Below are 14,408 nucleotides of genomic sequence, written 5' to 3' on the forward strand. Positions count from 1 at the left end.
TACATATTCTTTCTCTCATTCATGTATGCACCCTTTCAAGAAATATGTAAATGATTGACAAAATGCCAAAGTGCAATGAACAGAATTCAAATTAGGCCTAATGCATAAAGATAGTTTGTATGTTACATGTGGAAAAAAAAAATCTCAGTTTAAGTTAGTTTGATGAGTTCCATGCCAGCTCCTTAAAGAACATGGCATAGCTTCAAACTGAGTGGGGATAACTAGTTACAGGACTTGTACTAAAGAGAGCATTTGAGAAAAAAAAGAGAAATATGTTCAATATAGGCATCCCCTTGAGGACTTACTTTTTAAAAATGGGTGGAAATTTTGAATTAATAGGCAATGCATAAAAAAGTAAAATCCATGGACCTCATTTGAAAGAGAAGGCACACTTTTTCACATTTGACTTTAGAACATGTACTTAATCTCTACATTGTCAATGTCAACTTAAAAAATATTCACAATGGAAAGGTGAGAGTTTTGTTTTACTCAGTGGATATTGTTAGGACATCAAGCCAGAGAGGTGGCATCTCAAGTAACCCTGAGAGATAACAGTACCTAATGCACATTTCCAGAATTGTTTTTCTTTTCTTTTTACAGATGCTAAAACCCCAACTATATGGAAGAACTTAACTACTTAATTATGATGAACACATTGACCCCAGATATATTGGAGCTGGAGGATTGATGTTAACAATTCTGACACCAAACTCTTTCCTCACTACCAACCAACTAGAGTAGTGTACACCAGCTGATCACAGAACCCGGGACACCCCTTCCTCACCTTGCCTTAAAGGTGCTTTCCTGAAATCCATCAGATACGGAAGTTTGCTTGTTTGAACACAAGCTGTCCAGAACCCCTTGCTTAACGCCCTGAACTAAATGCTGCACTTTCTTCACCACACCCAGTGAGTGGGCTGTACTGCACAAAGACAAGGGGACCTAAGTTTGGTTCCATAGCAGAAGCAGGCTCTCAAGCTATAGCTCCTTTAATTATAGTAAATAAATTAAGTGACCTCATGGTTTGTCCAAGTGTTAAAGCTAGTCTTCTTAACAATAGTGATAATTTTTCATTATCTCCTATGGGCCAAACAAGTTATATCATTTTACCTCTTTCTTTGAATCATTCTTTCCACTCTTCTCTAAGCTTACTATGATGTCTTTTTTCCCACTGGTATAATGAAAGGGAAACATAGTAAGGCTATTCTAACTCAGGGAACTCTGTTAGCAAAAAATGTGGGCAGGAATGGCTTTCCCTTTCTTAATTCTGTGGTTCTTAAACTACCCTTAGTTGTTCTTGCAATAAAACTAATGAGCAAATGATAAATCACTCATCTTGGAAAAATACATTTATGTCTCTTTCTTCCCCATGGTGAATTCTTTAAGAATGCTTAAATTCTTAAAGAATCCTTGTAACCTAAACATCCTCGTAACCAGACCACCAAGACCCTGTAAGTAGATTGCCCCATCACAAAGCTTCACATCCAGCACAATCACAAGTGCATAGTATATCATCAGCTCCTTTTTACAGATGAAAACAATGAGGCTAAGATTACAAAACCAAGGCTCAGCAAAATCATGTTACTTTCTCACATTTATCCACACGGAAAATCCAGGAGTTGAACTGTGTTCTCTCTGATTTCACTCTGTTCTCTTCACTTCTTATTTTAAAAAGAACTTAATGAAACATGTGGAATAATGAACACATGTTCATGACTGCAGTCACTATTTTAATAACTATGTTGAACAACACAGCAACTGTTTTTAAATTGATATATATGAATATAATATGCTAATCTCTTGAATATGTACTACCAAATGCACCGATTTCTTTTGAACTTTGGCTTTATAAACTATCTGAAAATTACATAGTTCCTCATATATTTAGAAAAGACTTCAGTGCACTGAAACATTGACCTCATGCAAAGAAGACTTCTTGAATGTGGAAAGGGAGATCATTTGACCCTTTGAAAGCCATCCCAGGCAGCAGCAATCTCTTAGAGAGAGAGAAAATCTCAAACTCAGAAACCTACTTGCAGAAAGGTCTCTGTCCCAAGGCTTAGGAAACAGTTGCTGAGCAGTCCTGCCTCCTTAAACCATCTCCAAAGTTCTCTTTTGTTAGAACTCACAGGCATTTTTCAGGAATGAGAGAACTCTCAGATCTGAGAAAGAGTTTATAAGGAGTCCAGGAGCTTCCTGGGAAAGCCATTTACCTAGCAGAAAAACCATCATTTCCTAAGAGAGAACTCCATCCAGCTGTGTCCTAACACTTTTGCCCCAAACAACTGACTGTGGAGGGCAATTCATTTCAGTCTAACTTTTTTTCCTTCCTCCAAAGAGAATCCTGAATGGATTATGATTGTAGTTCTCATTCAAAACCAATATTACCCCTGTACAATTTACAAGACAGTAACTCAGCTAACAAGCTTTTGAAAACACGATCCACATCATAAGTCATCAGGGAAATGAAAAGAAGACAGTAATAAGATACCACTACACATCTGTTAGAAATGCCAAACTTCTTAACCCTCAAATCTTTGTGAGGAATTGAAGCCACAGGAACTCTCACTCTGATGGGAATGCAGGATGGTACAGCCCCTTTAGAAGACACCTTGGTGGTTTCTCGTACACACCAAGGTGTCTTCTAATGTATAGAACAGTCTTATGGACTCTGTGGGAGAGGGAGAGGGTGGGAAGATTTTGGAGAATGGCATTGAAACATGTAAAATATCATGTATGAAATGAGTTGCCAGTCCAGGTTTGATGCACGATACTGGATGCTTGGGGCTGGTGAACTGGGACGACCCAGAGGGATGGAATGGGGAGGGAGGAGGGAGGAGGGTTCAGGATGGGGAACACATGTATACCTGTGGCGGATTCATTTTGATATTTGGCAAAACTAATACAGTTATGTAAAGTTTAAAAATAAAATAAAATTAAAAAAAAAAAAAGAAGACACCTTGGTGGTTTCTTACAAAACTAAACAAACATACTCACACCATGTAATCCAGCAGTTGTACACCTTAGTATATACCCAGAAGAGTTGAAAACCTATGTCTGTACAAAGATTTGTTACACTCGTTTTTTTCATTTCTATGCAAGGACTGGTGTGATAGTTCCTTGACTTTTTGTATCCTTGTAAAAGTTTTTTAAAAGTAAATTTGTGGTAGAACATCGGAAACAAACCACCTGTTCTATGCCCAGGCTCATTCGTGATCCCCACACAACCCCGCACCCAGCTGCGAAATCTATCAGCCTTCAATATCAAGTGCATGGATTTTGTACATTTCTAAGAAAACTTTACATTTCTTTTTAAAATGTCATTAATTATTTCATAAAGCACTTTAAGTATCTATCACATACCAAGATTTTGTGCTGGTAATGCAGGGGATGGAACTGAGTCCATGAAAACCACTTTTGATGTGTTTGATCAGTCACAGTACCTTCTTCATATGCTGCACAAATTTTTTATTTTTTTTGCTTTTTGGTTGTATTCTTACATTTTCTGAAATAATAAAACATACTGTGCCAAAAATGTTGTCTTTTTTCTTCCAGCTTCAATAATAAAATGTGTTCACAGAAGTTCCCAATTTTGAGAAGTGTTTTTTAGTGCATGCTGGTATGATAGCTGTCACAGGACAATCTAACAGAATTGTGGATGAGGTCAAAGACAACTAAGCACCACTGGAACCATCTTATGGAAAAAACAAAGGAACCTTTTGTCAAACCCAATGCTTTGTGTCTCTGTAGATTTGCCTACTTTAGACCCTTCATATAAATTGAATCACATACTGGGTAGTCTTTTGGTACTGGCTTTTTTCAATTAGCATAATATTTTCAAGATTCATCTATCTTGTGGTAAGTGTAAGTGCTTCACTCTTCCTAGTGGTCAAATAATGTTCCATTGTATAAATCTATTGTGTTATATATAAGCATTTTTCAGTTGAGGGACATTTGAGTGGCAGAAACATTTGTTAACACTGTTCCTCCTCATTGAATTTTATGCATATATGAGTCAAAAAGCAATTGAAAAGAAATGTGAGCTTTTGTTTCTATATTCTCAATTCTATTTCATTAAATTATATGTCTATCCTATGCCAGTATTAGACCACCTTGATTACTGTAACCATATACCACATTGTGAAATTGTTTAGTGTGACTCTTCCAAATTTGCTGCCTTTTTATGGTTTTTGTTATTCTGGGTGCCTTAAAATTTCATATGTATTTTGAGACCAGTTTGTCAATTTATGTAAAGAAGCAAACTTGAATTTTAGTAAGGATTTCATTACAACTTAAGAATCAATTTCGGAAATATAGCCATATTAAGTCTCTAAATTCATAACCATTGTGTATCTTTTAATTTCCCACTTCTTTAATTTCTTTGAGCAGTGCCTTTGTCTACAATGTTTCAGTATATAAGTTTTGCACCTTCTTGGCTAAAATTATTTCCAAGTATTTTTATTCTTTTTGATTCTATTGCAAATGAAATTACTCCTTAATTTCAAATTTGAATTGTTCTTTGTTAGTGTATAGAAATACAATGGATTTTTAACATATTGATCTTGTTTTATTGAACTTTATTGATGTGATTTATTAGTTTTAATAAGTTTTAGAATAGATTTCTTGGGCTGTTTTAAACAAAAATATCAGATCATATGCAATAATGTGGATGGACTTGGAGGGTTATGCTAAATGAAATAAGTCAGAGAGAAAAAGACAAATACTATATGATATCACTTAAATGTAGAATCTAAAAATACAAGTTAGTGAATATGATAAAAAAAGAAACAGACTTACACATATAGAGAACAAACTAGTGTTCACCAGTGGGCAAAGGGAAGGGATGAGGGGCAATATAAGGTTAGGGGAGTAAAAGGTACAAGCTATTATATATGAAATAAGCTACAAGAATATACTGTGCAACATGGGGAATATAGTCAATATTTTATAAGAACGATAAATGGAGTATAAGCTTTAAAAATTGTAAATCACTGTATCACACACCTATAACTTTTATAATATTGTAAACTATACTTCAATTAAAATAAATAAATAAATAAAATTTAAACACTAAAAAATGTAAATTTCCAACAAACTACATCCCCCGCCCCCACCCAACCTTCCGCTTTTTTTGCTTTCGAGTTACAGATAGAGGAGATGATATTAAGTAAACTAGGTTTTAGAAGTCATAGCTAAGGAGTAGCTTTTATTGCAGAGTTGTTAGAGTCAAACTCAAATCTCTTGGGAAAATGGACTTTTTTAATGGTCCTAATGATCTGTTTGGTTTTCACACTGTAGATAATGGGATTCATCACTGGTGGAATAAGCAAATCTACATTGGCCATAAGAGTGTGTGCATAAGGAGGTACCTTTTCCCCAAATCTATGGACAAAGCACAAGCTAATGAGACGGATGTAGAAGATGGCAACGGCCCCTATGAGGTAGATACATGTCTTAAAGGCCTTATGCTTCTCCTCTGGGGAAGTAATGCTCAGCTTGGCCTTAATAATCAAGACATAGGAGAGAAAACCAAAGATGGAGTCCACTCCTGCAGTAACTATGAGGACAGTAAGTCCTTAAACACTGTTGATCTTATTGTCAGAACATGAGAGCTGGATTGTATCAGGATGGAAGCAATAAGAATGATGGAGCACATGGATTTTTCAGAAGGATAGATATTTAAGAAGTAGGGCCATAGGCATTAGGATCACTGTGTCTCTGACTAGGATGGCAAACCATGCTTTGATAATTTGATAATTCTGGAATCAATCAGAATGGCAGCATATCTCAGAGGGTTACAAATAGCAATGAAGTGATCAAAGGCCATTGCCAGGAGCACTGAAGGCTCCATGACAGTAAAAAGTTGAAAGAAGAATGTCTGGGCAACACAGGCATTGAAACTGATTTGTCTTGCGTTGAATCAGAATATGCCCAGCATGGTGACTAGTGTTGAAATACACAGTCCCAGGTCGGTGGGAGACTTGATTCAGGGATGATGACAAATAGAATTACACCATTCCCAGATAAGGCAGTTATGTAGAGACAGCAGAAAGGGATGGAAAACCAGGCATGGGCAGCTTCTAGTCCTGGAACTCCCGTCAGTAAAAAGATCAGAGGAGAGGAAGCAATGTTAGGAAAAGGTGACATTTATACTATGGATGAATAGTAGTGTTGAAATAAAAAGTCTTATAATGATAAAAGAAAACACCATACAGTAAATTCATTATGATTTTTATTAACTACAGTTAGATAAATCAAATTGGAGATTTTCCTTAGGACCTTATCTCTACTTTTGTGCTCCCTAGTCTTTAGGCTTTCTTTGCTGTGCTGAACTTCTCTTGTCTCCTGATTAGTAATAGAGAAGAGGGTATTTTTAATAATATCTCAAGAGTACTTTTTGTCATCTTCCACTTTGACCCTAAGTGTTTTTCCCCCCTTTCTTTGTACTCCCCACATAAAGGACAATTGGATCAAGATAATCTGAAAATACCAAGAAGTTAATGGAGACCTCAAAGTAATAATAGGTTATAAAAGAAAGATGTATTACTTAATAAAAATACATCATATGCTAGAATATTTGTATTAATTCTAGTGAATTATTGTGGAACTTTATTATACATTTAAAAATATATAGTCTTTCTAGGAAGCAATTTTTTAAGGAAATAATTTTATACATGTTGAAATGTCCTAATTTATTATTTCTTGGTCAATGGATCTTACCCCTGACTTGATTGGGTCATTTCTAATTTAGAGTTATATTTCTGATCTTGATTTTTTTCCTTTTATGTCTGTTATCATTGTAGTTGTGTTGAAACATAACTGGTAAAGATAACTCTGTAATATTGCCTTTAGCAATTACTTCTTTCAGAGACAACTGTATTAAATTTCAGGGTTAAGAGTAAGGTGTGCAGATACCTGGTATTGGATACCCCTCTTCAGCCTAGTCTTATTGCAGTTATCGCCACCCTTTACTTGCCTACAGTCTCAGAACAATACCCTTACAGAGCCTGGCTTCCTCAAAGTAAATAACATATTTGAACTTCCAGTTCCACCAGTAGATTTTTTTGTTAGGTAAGTTATGTCCTGAATTTTTTTTTTTTTCCTTTCTCATATTGACTTAACTCTAATCTAGTCCCCTTATGTACTGCAAACTCTTGCTAAGATCCTCACTAAGCCAATCTGGTGGTGCTGTATATATATTCTTAATTTTCTTCTCTTTGCCTCTTGAATATTGGATGAATTCCTCATAGTCCCAGTCATTGACTGGAATTCCATTGGTCACTCATGAATATTGGAAACATCATTCTCAAACCACTTAATTTGGAGAATATACTCCTATAGCTGTGTTATACCTACACAATTTTACTTCCTTAGTGATTGAAACATTTTTGGCTCCAAATCTTAGTTTGAGATGCCTCTTGTGACTTTTTAATCCCCAGCTATTTTTGCTATCCAGTCTCAAATTTTATTCCTGTTCTTATAGGCTACTGAGATCCTAACATATCTTACATCTGAGGCTGCTCAGTTTTTGTTCAGAATAGCCACGTCTTTGGTCTTGTCATTTGATGTTAATATATTAAGGTGATTGAATTAGTCATCTCCGTGATTGTTTTCTTATTCTCTGCAGTTGCAATTTAAAAAGACTTCACTGGTACATGGTTATGGACACTACTTAGTATCTTAAATATATGAGAGATTCTAAAAGGGCTCCACATACAGAAAGATTCAAGTGTATGTTTTATTGATTATGGAATGGCTACTGTCATGATATAAAATGATTAATGTTCTATTAATTTTATAATTATTTGATGGAAAGGTATGTTAAGTAAAATTAAATCAATTTCTCACTCAGTTTTCTGGTATCATGAAAAATTAATATGCAAAAATTCTGAAATCAGAGGACGTAATATTCTTGATAACATTGGTAAACTGGAGATGTTAATAGAGTTATTTTGAAAGGAAGTTAAGACCTATCATTCATAGAATTCCACAGTATGTCAGGCCTGTTATTTAGCTCTTTAAGTGAAGAATCTTATTTAATTTGAAAATCATATTGTTTTTAAGACTCAGGCTTTTCATCCAGGAAAGTAAAAATTAGAGAAATAAATTTTGTAATATTTCATACAATGGAAAAGTTAGGCTTTGAATTCCATCTTGGTATATTCAAAATTTGTTAAAGTTCACCATGGTACATACCAATGCTTCTCGATGGGGGTAAAATTGGTAGAATAACATTAAATAAATAAACTTTTATGTTACATATATATGCTGATTACTAAAATGTCAATTATTCATGTGATTTTTTTCTTCAACAGCCATATGCTGTCATCTTTCTTTGTCTCTAAATAATTGTGTAAATGCATAGACATTAGCATTTCAAACACTTGGTGCTTTTATAGCTTTTTTGGTGTGTGTTCTGATTTCTATTGTTCTATGTAAATCTTATTTCCTTATCAACATCCAAGGGAGATGGAAAAGTATTATTTGCTCACATGCTAAATTATTAAGATGACTGGTAAGATTAACATTGTATAATGAGGCCTGCTGGAATAATAGATTTGAGCTAAAATACTAAAAATTAGTCCTATTCATTTCCATAGTCACTGCTGGCATATTTAACCTAAGTTAAGTGACTTCAAATGCATCTCTTTGATATCAGTCTGGCTTGAATATCTTGATCTCTTGAAGAGTATTATAGTCTGTTATTCTGAATGGAACAATATTGTTACAAGAAAGATACTAATGAAACTTTCATGCTCTACTACTACTAAATCACTATTAGTTTTGGATAAATTATTTATATCTTTGAAGCTCAACACTAGGATTTGAGCATATGACCCCAGATATCCCATAGTCAATATTTTCCCTTAAAGAAATCAAATCTCACTTTTCATGGCAGAATTATATATTGATGACTGAAATTCAGCTCTTTGGGCTATTTGAACTCTCCGTGTTCAGTACCATGAATAATATATTTTAGATATCTTTTCTAAGGACTCCTAGTCAGTTTTCAAATTGACCACATAACCTGGATTACTTTTTGATTTTCAGAATTTCATTGTTTATAAATTTTTCAGAATGGAGATTCAGTACATTGGAAAGAATATCTGTTCTTTATTTCTAAGCTGCACTGAAAACAATAAAATGCTATTTAAAACAATAAAATAGCATTTTATTGTCTTCAGGTAACGGAATATAGCCGATTAACAATGTTGTGATAGTTTCAGGAGCACATCGTATGGTAAATTCTTAAATCAAAGGCAATTCTACAATATCTTTTGTTTGCATGGCTATTACAATTTCCTCTTAAAAGTACTTCCCCAATACATTTGAATCAGTTCTAATGAGGTGGATGAAACTGGAGCCTATTATACAGAGTGAAGTAAGCCAGAAAGAAAAACACCAATACAGTATACTAATGCATATATATGGAGTTTAAAAAGATGGTAACAATAACCCTGTATATGAGACAGCAAAAGAGACACTGATGTGTAGAACAGTCTTTTGGACTCTGTGGGAGAGGGAGAGGGTGGGATGATTTGGGAGAATGGCATTGAAATACATATAATATCATATATGGAATGAGTCACCAGTCCAGGTTTGATGCATGATACTGGATGCTTGGGGCTGGTGCACTGGGATGACCCAGAGGGATGGTATAGGGAGGGAGGAGGGAGGAGGGTTCAGGATGGGGAACACATGTATACCTGTGGCGGATTCATTTTGATATTTGGCAAAACCAATACAATATTGTAAAGTTTAAAAATAAAATAAAATAAAAAAAAAGTACTTCCCCTGAAGAAGCCAAATCTCTTACAGCAAAATGAGTCCACATAAACCTTCCAACATTAATACACATCCATGTCTCTCTGATGCCCTTGTATTTACATCAAGTGAAGAGGGTGAGGAAGAGACAGGGCTATGTGATCTCCTTCAGTTCCCAGAGTAGAGGTTCTCTATGAAGAACCCACTCTGGGGAGATTCATTTACCCATCATAAAACCCTATTCCTAAGGGATCTCTCTGGCCAGTTGTATCTGCTTGTTTTGCCGCCTTTGTTCTTCAGAGTCACTCTGCATGCCTAAATAGGCTTGCTCTCCCACAGTGTTTAGTGTATTACGATTGCTGAGGTTGTTTTATTTTTGACTTAGGATGGTTCATATTGAAATTATAGGACAGGAAAATATAAATATTGAATAAACATGAAAAGTCTGCAAATACAGTTTCCATGCATGTTTGGAGAAGAAAAAATATCATCCTCCTATATTAGGATTTTAGATCCGGTTATTCCACAGACAGGGCTTCCGCAGTGGCTCCGTGGTAAAGAATCAGCCTGGAATGCAGGATACTCAGGAGGCTCGGGTTTGATCCCTAGGTTGGATGATCCCCTGGAGGAGGGCATGGCAACCTGCTCCAGTGTTCTTGCCTGGAGAATCCCAAGGACGGAGGAGCCTGGTTGGCCACAGAGTCAGACATGACTTAAGCGACTTATCACACAGCACACATTTCACATAGAGGAAGATTTAAATTTTCCTTCACAGGTAGACATCAAAACAAATAAATTTAGATTGGAGATAAGGAATATACCACAGATATTGTACAACACCTTGTTGTATCCTGTTATGTCTCAGTGGCTCCCCAAACTGGCTAACTTTTAGATATATCTGAGGAATCTTATTATAGATATAGATTCTTAAGCCAGAACTGATAAAATAATATATTCTGGAGGGGGGTTGAAGGAGGGTGAATTTTTGTAGATTTAAAAAAAAATTTTTTGAAGTCTTGATTGAATTTGTTGCAACACTGCTTCTGTTTTATGTTTTTAGTTTTCTGTCCATGAGGCAGGTGGCAGCTTAGCTCCCTGACCAGGGATCAAACACAGATCCCCTGCATTGGAAGGCAAAATCTTAACCACTAGAGCCAGAGAAATCCCTAGATTTTGATTATTTTAGAGCGGATTTAGTTCCATATCAAATTAAGTGAAGGACCTCCATGGTGGCTCAGTGGTAAAGAATCCTTCCACCAATGCAGGAGATGCGGGTTCCATCTGTGGGCCGGGAAGATCCCACAAGCTGTGGAGCAACTAAGCCCATGCACCACAACTACTGAGTCTGTGCTCTGGAGCCCAGGAACCCCAACTACTGAAGCCCACGCAATGTAGAGACTGTGCCGCTCATCAAGAGAAGCCACTGCAGTGAGAAGCCCAGGCACCACAACTAGAGAGTAGCCCCTGCTTGCTCCAACTAGAGAAAAGCCCGCACAGCACCGAAGATCCAGCACAGCTGAAAATAAGTTTCAACAATTAGTTTTAAAAATTAACTGGAAATTACTCAGTGCCATATACAACCCACTCCAACACATGCACAGCCTCCCCCACCATCAACATCCCTCACCAAAGTGATATATTTGTTGCAATCAATAAACCAACAGTGACATACCATTATCATTCAATGTCCATAGTTTACATTAGGATTCATTCTTGGCGTGGTTCATGGTACATATTTTGACAAATGTATAATGACATGTATTCACCATCATAGTATCTAATTGTCCTAAAAGTTCTCTCTGCTCCATCTATTCATCCTTCCCTCTCCCTAAGTTCTTGTCTCCATGGTTTTACCTTTTGCCAAAATGTCATATAGTTGGAATTATATAATACGTAGCCTTTTCAGATTGATAGCTTTCACTTTATAGTATTCATTTAAGGTTCGTCAATGTCTTTTGTGGCTTGATAGCTCTTCTTAGCAACCACTGTGTGGATGAACCAGGGATCTGTATTTTTAATAAGATGCCCATCCATCAGTATGTATCTATCCTGTATTATAATCCTATGGAAAGGACTTTGGGGAGTATATTACAGATAAGAGGTATTTTCTTTAAAATTTGAATGTCAGTTAAAATTGTATATAGTGGATACAACATACCAATTGAATTATTAATTCAATTAATATGCCACATTATTACTTCTCATTTTATCTTGCTCCTATCATTTTTGTTTTGCTTGTTCCTATCAACTTCTGTATCATGGCTTGTGATTTCATACCATGGTTATAATAAAGTAGAATTGCTATTTAAAGTTCTTTTTAAATTGAATTAGTCAATGTTTATGTCTTTTACTAAGTATCCTGGAAACCAGGAACACCTATAATAAGAATTGTAATGCAATTACATCTTTGCAAATTATATTCCTTACTAAGAAACAGCTCACTTAAAGTAAGAAGGTAATCTTGTTCACATTTATAGTCTCAACAGACATCCTAAAGTCTGTTTCATTAGAGATACTAGATGCATGTTATTACTGGAAAATGAATAAGAATGTAATTTGGGATGGCCATGTCCTTAATTTTATTTGTTCTACTATTGTGGCTGCAAAACTCTGAGCTGGTGATATCTCAGATGGCGTAGTGTGCCACTGTCTTATCATCATCAGTGAAGAAGTGAGAGAGTGAAGTAGAGTGGGACTGATCAGACTAGCAAATCCAGGGCATTGCTTGGCAATGAGCTAGAATAATTGAGGGAGGGTATTTAATTGAGTCTGGGGAAATAAATCTTAGAGAGAGCATTTCGAAGCATTTCTACGTCTATACAAAGTAGCAGCCCAGTGCTAACTTACCAAATAGATATCACAGACATATACATAAATAGACAATGAGGTTTGAATCCACACTGAGCTAATCCCTAAGAATTTGTTGAATAGGAGATATGAAGGAAGAGTGAGAGAGAGGAATTCTGGGCAATGGCAAATTTCTCTACTTGGTTTTATGTAGTTCTTGAAATAACAAGGCAGAACATCCCTAGGAAAGTACTGTCTGAAATACAAATGAAACAAATTGCTTTACATTTTATTTTTTCTAAGTTTATGAGTATACATACATAAATGACAAAGGATAAAAACAAAATTCATACAGTGGTTACCTATGGGGAAGGTGGAATGATTGAACTTGTGGGACTATATCAAGGAGGACTTTGGTTTTTTCTATAAAATCTTCTATTTGTGGGAATATATTTATTATTATTTCTTGTGTAACTAAAATTTAATTCAAAAGCCATTTGCAAAGCTTTTTTCTGACTACTTGACAGCAAACAGGAGGAAAAGGGACAATGTTAGAGGTCTATAAACTTAAAAGGAAGCCAAGATTTAGGGTAGAAAGTTAAGTGTTGGAGATGAAAGAGATATTTTGGTGTTAGAACAGTCAAGAAATACAGATTCATTGCCTGCAGAAGCAAAAGGAAAGTGTGCATTTGAAGATGGTTCATAAGTTTTTGTCTCAGCATTGGAAAAAATTTCCAAACTTACCTAATAGCAGCAGTTCTGGAAAACACATTCAATTTTTTAAAAATGGCTTAAATTATTCTTAGTCAAATTGAGCTTTATGGAAACTGGTATAAGTTCCTGAGAGCGCAATCTCAAGTTCCAAAGCAACCCTTCCTCTATATGATGGAGAAATTCAGAACTGATCAATTACTAGATAACACAGGCAGAAAGACTGGGATAAGTTATAAGAGCAATTTCTTATGTTATACATGCCAAACACTGAATTGAAAACTTATCACTGGAATTGTTCAGAAGGACAATTTGATAGTCTATTATGTTCAGTTCAACTCAACAACTATCACTATGTCTGCTCTGTGAGAGACATTTTGCTATGTGGTGTAGAAGTTTCAAATAAAATCAAGGCTTTTTTTTTTTTTTAATTTAGGGAATTTATAGCCTTGTGGAAAGTATAATAATTATATACAAATGTATAGTCAAAACATTTAAAGGCAAAAAGTGTACAGATAAAGCACTTAAAAGGTAAACTATGGGAAGGAGAGATCAGATGTCACTGAAATAATCATGAAAAACTTAATGAAGAAGATATTTACAGAGGAGCCTTGAGATATCAGTAGTTTCAAGTTGGAGTTGCAGTTGTCAGGACTGAAGTGGAATCAACAGTAAAACACAGAATTAGGAAAGTTGCATGTACATTTAGCAGACTGATTTTGTAAGAATTGCAGAATATGTGAAGAGATAAAAAGACGGATTAAACTTTATAGCAAAGTTGAACCAGAATTGTGGAGAAATTCATCACAGACTGGAATTTCTTCTTCATTTAGTTGGTGTATGAGGAACAACCATGAAACAGATGCTTGTTGGTTTGTTTTTAAATTTTAATACAAATTGATTCAGCTATTTGGAAAAGTATCTCAAAATGAATGATGGGTGTTTTGGGGCCAAAATATGATTAGAGAAAGGAATTTGTTTAGTCATCTGTAAAATTAGGCTGACAGATAGTGAGATTCTGAATTCATATTTTAGTGGTGTAAAAGGTAGGATTTCCTTAGATGGGATTAACTAAATCATGGAGATAACTGAATTGGATAATATTTAATTCTACTGGACTATAAAATTGCATATGTTTAGTGGAA

At 35.3% G+C, this 14,408-nt stretch overlaps 1 pseudogene; it reads right to left on the reverse strand.

Moving 5' to 3' along the window:
* Positions 1 to 5,192: 5,192 nt before the first annotated feature.
* LOC129627789 (olfactory receptor 51F2-like) lies at positions 5,193 to 6,147 on the reverse strand (annotated as a pseudogene).
* Between the last annotated feature and the right edge of the window lie 8,261 nt (positions 6,148 to 14,408).

Source organism: Bubalus kerabau, chromosome 15, assembly GCF_029407905.1.
Source record: "Bubalus kerabau isolate K-KA32 ecotype Philippines breed swamp buffalo chromosome 15, PCC_UOA_SB_1v2, whole genome shotgun sequence".
NCBI lineage: Eukaryota > Metazoa > Chordata > Mammalia > Artiodactyla > Bovidae > Bubalus > Bubalus kerabau.